This window comes from Mus pahari, chromosome 3 (assembly GCF_900095145.1).
Source record: "Mus pahari chromosome 3, PAHARI_EIJ_v1.1, whole genome shotgun sequence".
Lineage (NCBI taxonomy): Eukaryota > Metazoa > Chordata > Mammalia > Rodentia > Muridae > Mus > Mus pahari.
Genome location: NC_034592.1, coordinates 14,828,444 through 14,834,443, shown reverse-complemented (window position 1 = coordinate 14,834,443; position 6,000 = coordinate 14,828,444).

The following is a 6,000-nucleotide window of genomic DNA, read 5'->3' as shown; positions in this document are numbered from 1 at the left end:
AGAGAGGAAAGTTACAACTCAGGAGTGGGGAGCCACGGCTGCCAGCGAGCACCCCACCCATGGCACTGCCATAGGAACGGAAACAAACAGGCCTGCAAAGGCCATGAACAGGCCCTGTGTAATCCCCAGACACTGGAAAGATGGGCGTCCGTTCTGGCCACAGCACAGTCACAGTGCCAGGCATGACTATGACCACAGATCTGCTAAGTAAGGCCCAGAGGCACTACAGAGGGGCAAATGCTGGATCTCAAGCCTGTGCCTAGAGAAGGGAAGGCCACCGCTCTAAGGATGGAGCTGGGAGATTCTGAGCCACACCACCTGAGCTGGACCCTGTAGGGAAGGCAGAGTGGGCTGAGCAGGATGGAAACAGGAGCACGGGCGCAGGGTAGGCACAGAGCTAAGCATTACAGGGCTCGTGGCCTTGGTAACCGTGGTTCACCTGCAGCAAGTGTGCCAGGGAAGAGGGATGGGGAGGAGGAAGAGGGATGGGGAGGAAGAAGAGGGATGGGGAGGATGCCTTCTAAGTACAGGGAGAGCCTCACATCCTCTAGGGGAAGGGGGAGGTGAGAAGGTCTGCCCAGCACCTGTCCTCTGATGCTATAAGGTCATGGGGAGGGGGACTAGAAGAGGCACAGCGGGGGTAGGTGACCCAAGGAGGCTAAGTACATGGGCTCTGGGGAAGAGCACTTCCCAGAGCATCCTCCAGCTAGCCAGCACCTTGCCCCTAAGTGGTCCCTAAGCACTTTCAGGGCAAGCCAGACCTGAGATGCCTCTGAACAGCCTTTGCCTTGGACAGCACCTCGTTCCCCGCGCTTGGAGGTTCCTTTGCTCTCCAGTTTCCTCCAGGCTCCACAAGAAACTCACTTCCTAGTTGGCCTCTACTCAGGGCTTTGTGTCCTAAGAAGGCTCCTGGACAGCTGTAGAGAGAGGCCTGGGTCCGGTGGCAGCAAGAGAGCCTCTGAGCAGTGCAGGAGTGAAGATTGTTGGGGGAGGAGTGGTCTGTGTGAGCAAGCACTGTCTCATCAGCCCCACCCCCACGCTACCCCCCTCACCCCTTCCCGTGCCAGCTCTCCCCCTTCCCAGGCTGCTGGGAGCCCAGACTCTTCCCTTGGGGAAACAGAGGCAGACCCTGTCCTCTCAGGTGCACTTTGCATGTCTATCTCTCTCTCCCTCCCTCCTGTGGACAGAGAGATAGTTATTGGTTCCTCTATCCACAGATAAGGACCATAGTGACAGTTGTCAGTGGTGTCCTGGAACACACATGTACATGACAGTCACCCCGGGAGCCTCTGTGTCCATTCTCATGGTACAAGAAAGAGGCCACAAGTATAAGTTTACAAAGTTTGTGTCTGATCTATGTCCATACTATGCTGCGTCTATGGCCACTGCCAGATAAGCAGCGCCATCATCGTTGGGAGAATGTGGGCAAGAGAGGCCAGTCCCCAAAGACCTTCACGCCAGAATTATACCATAAGGTCAAATTCGACACCTTTTGTTGACACGGGGTCTCCTGAAGTCCAGGCTAATCTCAAATTTGCTATGTATGCAACCAGGGGTGACCCGAACTTAGTCTCCTGTTTCCACCTCCCCAGAGCTGGGATCACTGAAACGTTCCACCGTCTGGTTTTACATGGACCTGGACATCAAACCCCAGATGTGGGGTAAGCACTCTCCCTCCTACCACATCCCCAGCTTCTACCATGGAGAATGAGCGCTGAAGGCTCCGAGACGGGCGCTCAGGCTGGACAGGCAGGGTAGGGAGGCCAGAGGGAGCTGGCCTCTGCTGAAGGTTGGTGTGAGGTCAGTGAATGCAGATAGAGCCCTGGCAGGATCTTATAAAGCCAGAGACTGCAGAAGCCCAGCTACAGCTAAGGAAGCAAAAGGAGGGTCTTGGATGTCCAGAGCTTTCCTAGCCTGTAGGGTACCTGAGAGCTGTAACTGTCCTATAAGGAGCCACAGGGCCATGGGATGAAGGGAAGACATACTGATACCCTCTCTGTGTAAAGGAAAGGCAGATGATATGGGAGCCAAGGCCAACTCGGCCAGATGAAAGACTCAGAACATCAGAACCAAAAGTACTAGAGAGAAAGGGGGCAAGAAATGCTGCTTTTTGTGGGCCTGAGCCTCTGAATGGGAAAAGAAGAGCCTCTAGTCCCTAAGGAAGGCCATGGCCTGCATCTGTATGACATGGGGGGGAGGGCACAGGCTGAGGACTACAAGCAGGGCACACCAGGGTAGAGTTCACGATTCAACGGCCAGGGTGGGCTTCAGTGTTAAAGGCATGTAGGCGTGGATTAGAGTCAAAAGCCCCAGGCCGCAAGAGCCCTGATCCTCCTAAGGTCATTTACAGCATCCACCTCCTCCAGCACTTGGAGAGCACAGGCTATTCTTGAGTATGCTCTGTCCATTACATGCAGCCCTGGTGACGGGGTTCCTGTGGTTTAGCCCACTGGCTTTTTCTAGATTTTGTCAGTCTTGATGATTCTGGAGCCTCCCTTTCAGTTCACTAAAGCTTCCTGAGTGGGGTGGGGATGGCCTCCCTGTTCCCAAGTTTGGCCACAGACCAATCTGGTGTCTAGACCTTGCATCCAAGCTGGAACTGAGCAGGAGGAGGTTAGAACGTTAGCACCCACGAACTGCTTTGCATTCCTGTCCGAGGACCGAGTTCAGCCTGTGGACAGGCTGAGGCAGTGGGTGAGGAGCCGAGGAAGTCTCTTAGACAGGCTAGGCCCCATTCTCAAGTGGGGCGCCCAAGCACCTCCCATAGCCATGGATGTGAAGATGTAGACCCCAGTCATCACCCCAATGCCAACCGACTTTGGGGAAAGGGTCAAACCACTCTCCCTTAACTGCATAACTTGTGAGCTCACACTCTCTCCCCTGCCTTCTCAGGAGGGGACAGGGACTTAGAAGCACCTCCATAGCCTGGAAGCAGGGCTGGGTAGGAACCAGGGGTCTATAATGAAGGCACGATCCTCCCCTTCCCACAGGCTGAGGCAGAGAGAGGCCCACTGAGCACCCTTGACCCACTGAAGTGTCACTGGGTGGTGGGACTCTGGCACTGGTTCCATGGCCTCTGAGCAGGCACCGCCCACCTTTAGCGTGTGCATCTTGGGGGGATGGGTATTCAGGGTTCCATAGTCCCCAGCAAAGCCACAAGGACAAAGCTCAACGACTCAGGTCCAAGCCCCTAAAAGTACCCACAGCACACCCCCGGGCCTCAAGACTTCAGGGACCTTAGTGTCATCTGCCTCCAGACCGTCACAGCCTCTAGCCCTCGCTCTGCCACTGTGATGCCCCATAGCCTCCTTCTCAGAACTGCAGGTCCTCAACGGGCCCCTCACATGGATACTTCAGGCAAGACTTTTAGCAGACATCTCAGTGTCTTGTTTTTTTGTTTTTGTTTTTGTTTTGTTTTGTTTTGTTTTGTTTTCCAGACAGGGTTTCTCTGTGTAGCCCTGGCTGTCCTGGAACTCTCTTTGTAGACCAGGCTGGCCTCGAACTCAGAAATCCGCCTGCCTCTGCCTCCCGGGTGCTGGGATTAAAGGCATGCACCACAATGCCCGGCTCCTCAGCTGCTTTTTACCCTGCCCCTGCCAGCCTGGGTTCTGAAGCAGCATCAAAGACTTCTCTCAATAGGAAGAATCTCTCTTTGGTCGCATTTCCCTTATTATCCTGGTACCAGGCTACTCAGAGTAGATGTGCATGTTTCCCTACTGGACCTTGACCTCTGGGGCTGGCTTTGCTTTTCCATCTCCCTTCTGTGCTCCTGGCATACCCCAAGCTCAGAGGACTGGGGTGCCCCCACCCTTTGCTTACTTCATGTCCAGGGTCAAAGGAGGCTGAGGCCATGAGCTAGGCAGATGACTGGCTGGGGAGAGCAGGCGGGGGGGGGGGAGGGGAGAAAAGGTTGGGGACACTCATCATTAGCCCTGCCACAGAGGGCATTGCAGATGCCAGAACGGTACCTATAACGGATGAAACTGGGGGGCGGGGCCCAGGAAGAGACCAGAAGCAAGGCAAAGACCACTGCCCCAAAACACCAGCCAAAGGGAACTTCTGGCAGCACCACGACTCTACTGGGTAACTGGCCTTCCCAGCAAATGTGGAGCCCTGACCTGGACCGAAGTGTTAGGATGGCATGGCCAGGATACCACAGTGTCCCCTGTGGTACTCTGTCTACTACCAACTCAAGAGGCTGCAGGGCAGAACTGGCATATGTCTCTGGCATATGTCTCAGTCCATACCTCACATTAATCCTAACCTCTGACACTGTAATGATGACTAGCCAGCGATCCCCTTCATAGCCCAACCCCATGAACAACTCCCAGGCTATTCCCCGGGTTCTGGCTCTTTAATGCTTCATCTTACAAGGGACCCGGTGTGAGGAGCCAAGAGCCATTGGGATGACAAGAGCTGGCCAGCTGGCCTCTGTCCAAGCCCCACTTTTTCTTGAGGTGTGCCCAGCTGGCCCTTTAAGAGGCCGGGGGCACTATTGGCAAACGCACAGCTGGCCCAGTACTGGGCCGGGCACGTTCCTGCTCCTCATGGAAGGCCTAGCTGGAGAGGAGACAAAATGTTCTTGCACAGCTTGGTAAACAAGCCTGAAGTGTTTTGAAAGCTTCTGCCTATACAAAGGACTGAGCTGGAAATGCAAGAGTTGCAAAAGGAGCCGCTGGGCTGCAGGAGGGGGCTGTGCTGCCGTGGAACTGCCCTGGGTGTGCATGTGTGTGCATGCCAGACAGCTACAGCCTCTGCCTGTGTTGGGGAAGGCTGCATACACATCTGTGTACAGTGGCGGGCTCTACCTGTGTGGATTGAAGGGTGTGGGCACACCTGTGTGTAATTGTGCCATTTGCCCGTGTAAGAGAAGGTGTGTACGTGCGTGTGTGTGTGTGTGTGTGTGTGTGTGTGTGTGTGTGTGTGAGCTGGCAAAGAGGTATGCATACACTTACCCTTGTGTGCATACATACAGTAGGTGAAAGCCTGTAGCTGCGTGTGAGGGCAGGCGTGGTCAGGAACGTGCAAACATGAGCTTATTATACACAGGAGTATAGCCCACACAGCTCTCCCTGGAACCTAGCTGTCTAAGTCAAAACACCATAACCAAGGCAACCTGCAGGGTAAAGGGTTTGTCCAGCTTATACAGCCACATACTTTTTACCACTAAAGGACATCAGGACAGGAACTCAAGCAGGGCAGGAACCTGGAGGCAGGAGCTGATGCAGAAGCCATGGATGGATGCTGCTTGCTGGCTTGCTCTTTGAGGCTTGCTCAGCCTGCTTTCTTATAGAAACCAGGACCACAAGTCCAAAGATGGCATTGCCCACAATGTCCTCACAAATCAATCACCAGTTAAGAAAATCCCTTACAGCCAGATCTTAGGAAGGCATTTTCTCAACTGATGTTGCCTCCTTTCAGATGACTCTAGCTTGGGTCAGGATGACATAAGACTAAGCAGGACACCAGATCTACAGAACACAGGCTAAGGTTGTCCATGGCCCAGGCTCCAGGGCTCCTAGCCTAGGGTGGGAAGGATGCCAGGAACCTTGCTCCCCTGACAGCTAATTAGAGTCGGGAGCACAGTGACCCGGTGACTGAAGACAAGGGTTCTGAAGAGCCATGAAGCCAAGGGAGCCAGGTGAGCAGCCCTCAGGGGCAAGCACTTGTCACAAGGCCAGACTCAGCTCAACTGGGACCAATCTCGGTTGTAATGATGGTGCCAAGAGCTTTGGCACCCCACTGGGGACTTGCCCTGTGCTAGCATATACCAGAGGCTGGCCTTAGCCACAAAGATCCGCCCCCACACCAGCTCAGCCACCTGGACCATGTCAACCCCAGAACATGCCCTCCAAGGCTGCCTTGCAATATGAAATGAACAGATAGCAGTGTGCGGTTGGATTAGAGCCAGGCAAGGTGCCTGGCCCTAGGAACCAACCCTCATGGCCCATCTCAGTATCAGTGACAAGAGCTGTCCTCAGCTCACCCTCTGCCTGTACC